This window comes from Gossypium hirsutum, chromosome D09 (assembly GCF_007990345.1).
Source record: "Gossypium hirsutum isolate 1008001.06 chromosome D09, Gossypium_hirsutum_v2.1, whole genome shotgun sequence".
NCBI classification, from domain to species: domain Eukaryota; kingdom Viridiplantae; phylum Streptophyta; class Magnoliopsida; order Malvales; family Malvaceae; genus Gossypium; species Gossypium hirsutum.
Window position 1 is genome coordinate 10,390,592 of NC_053445.1, and position 3,053 is coordinate 10,393,644.

Consider the following 3,053-nt stretch of genomic DNA (forward strand, 5'->3'; position numbering starts at 1 on the left):
GTAAAACTCCCTGGATTTTTCAATTTGTTGGGTAGTTTATTTTGCAAAATGGCTGAGCACACTGAATTTAGCTCCACATGCGATGAATCATCTAACTTTCGTTTGTTTGCCAAAAGCTTCTTTAAAAATTTAATGAAATTAGGCATCTGTGAAAGAGCTTCAATAAACGATAAGTTAATATGTAATTTTTTAAGAAGTTTAAGAAATTTACCAAATTGATCGTTCGCGTGGTCTTTCTTCGTCGTCTTGGAAACGGGTTTCTGACACCGAAATAAACTTCGTCAACATCTTCTCAAGGTTCGACTTTTTCTCTTGTTAGTAAGGTTGTTGAAAGCCTGAAGGGGGTTGTCGTATTTGGTTTCCTTGACCACCCCAATAGAAATTGGGATGGTTCATCCAACCTGCACTATAGGTATTACTATAAGGATTATTCTGAGGTCTAGTATTATTACCCATATAGTTGATTTGTTCGTTTTTTGTGCTAGGACCGTAGGGTAAACATTCTGGATTGGCCATTCCTACTCCATTAGTATCGCACTGCATCATCAGATGTACCTGCGTAGAACCATATAAACCGTCAATTTTCTTATTTAAAAGTTCTACCTGATTCGATAACATGGTGACCGCATCTACGTTAAAAACATCGGCTACTTTCATCAGCTTTATCTTCATGACTTGTCACTAATAATTATTCTGTACCATCTACTCCATAAATTCATAAGCCACTTCAAGTGTTTTATTGTTTAGAGTGCCATCGACTGCTGCATCGATTAACTGCCTAGTTGAGGGATTCAAACTATTGTAGAAGGTTTGAACATATAGCCATAGAGGTAACCCATGGTGAGGGCACTGTCTCAATAAGTCCTTGTACCTCTCCCATGCATCATATAGGGTCTCTAAGTTGATTTGAACGAAGGAAGAGATAGCATTCCTTAACTTGGTTGTATTAGCCAGTGGGAAATACTTCAGTAGGAATTTCTCGGTCATTTGATCCCATGTGGTGATCGAACCTCATGGTAAGAAATTTAGCCACTGTTTAGCTTTGTTCCTCAAGTAGAAAAGGAACAACCATAGGTGAATGGTGTTGTAAGAAACACCATTAATCTTGAAAGTGTCACAGACTTCCAGAAAATTAACCAAATGAGTATTTGGATCTTCGTCTTGCAAACCATCGAACTGAACAAATTGTTGTACCATCTAAATAGCATTTGGCTTCAGTTCTAAATTATTCGCAGCAATGGTGGGTCTCACAATACTCAATTCAGCCCCAGTTAGAGTGGGTTTGGCATAATCGTACATAGTACGATGAGCAGGATTCAGATTTGTTGGATTTGCAACAACCGCAGGAGATAGTTGATTATTCTCATTATCACCCATCTCCTTAGTAATAATAATAACATCCTCTTGCTCGTCTACTATACTCTTTCAACTGTGCCTTGCTTCTCTATGATTTCTACGAGCTGTACTTTCAATTTCGCTGTCAAACACTAAGGAACCTGCCAAAAACAGATAAAAGAAAATTTAGAAAACAAAAATTAAACTAAAAACAAAAATAAAATGTAATAAAAATAAAAAAGCCTAAATTAATAAAATTCGAGTGATCCTAATATTTTAGTCCCCGACAACGGCGCCAAAAACTTGATGGGCACTAAACTAACTATAATTATGACAAAGGCAAACGCACCTATCGAACAATAGTATGGTTATGGTGAGTAGGGAATATCGTATCCACGAGGACTAAAAGTACTAATGATTACTATTTTTTCTATTATTTAGCCGATAAATTGGGATGATTTTTTAATCTAAATTTACTAATCTAAATTAACTAAGAACGCGACAGAGAATGAATTAGGAAATTATTTGAAGATAAACAAAGAGAAAGACAATACCCAGGAAAGAATCCACCTAGAATTCACTTATTATTCTGAATCTGAATTAAATAATTTATTCACTTGTGTCTTGATCCGTAGAAATCCCTAAATTATGTTAATATCTCTTTCGAGAGTAAGAACAATTGACTTTAGGTTGATTAATCGAAATCTCTTTTTAATTAAAACCCTTATTGTCGTATTAACTTGATATATAGATTACCCTATTAGATTTGACTCTAATCCGATAGATTTATATCGTCCTATTTCTAGGATTGCATGCAACTTCACTCAATTATGCTAGATCTACTCTTAAACAATGACTTTTGCTCCACCGAAATAAGAACGTTAAACATGAATTAATATCCCTAAAATATTAAAGCACGAAATAAGCATACATAATTAAGAACAAGAATAAATTATTTTTCATGTAATTCAGAAATCAAATAATAATATTCATCATAAGTTTCTTCTTCCCTAGGTATCTAGGGAATTTAGTTCATAATTTGAAGTGAAAACATCTTAAAATCAAAAAAACTACAAGACATAAAGAAATTCACTAAAACTTCGAAAGAAGTTAAAAGGAGATCTTCAATAATGAAGGAGTTGGCTCCGATGGTGCTCTTCGAGTAATTTCTTCAATCTTCTCTGAGTGCCCCCTTAGGTCTTCTCCAAATTGGTATTTATAGACTTTAAAATGCTTAGAAAGCTTAAAAATTGGGTTTTTCTGCATAACTGGGAAATAGGTTACGAAATTGACACGGGCTGGCACATGGGCGTATGGCTAGCCCGCGTGGCTCACACGGGCGTGTGGCTAGCCTGTGTAGAAATGCCCAGGCAATGTGGATCCTGGAAACAGCTCTATTCATCCGATTTTAGCTCGTTTTTTGCTCCTTTCGCTCCCAAATGCTCTCCGAAGTATAGAAACATGAATTTAACGGATTAGGAGCATTAAATTCACTGATTTACATCATTAATCATCCAGAAATGGATTAAGAATGGATTTAAAGTATGTTACTTTTACAACTTATCAATTCTCCTTCTTAAAATATGAGTACAAGGGATTTTGGGCCCATTTCATATCAGATTAATTACAAGTACTTCCTTGACTTTTTGACCAGTAGTTTGTAATCTAATCCAACCTGATTCTTTTGTATATTTCCCAAAATAAACTTCAATATTAAA

At 34.9% G+C, this 3,053-nt stretch overlaps 1 non-coding gene across 1 annotated transcript; it reads left to right on the top strand.

The window, feature by feature from the left end:
• Window positions 1-832: 832 nt before the first annotated feature.
• On the top strand, window positions 833-939 carry LOC121221456 (small nucleolar RNA R71). Its single transcript, XR_005918848.1, has one exon. It is a non-coding gene; the product is annotated as a small nucleolar RNA R71 (small nucleolar RNA).
• Window positions 940-3,053: the final 2,114 nt, after the last annotated feature.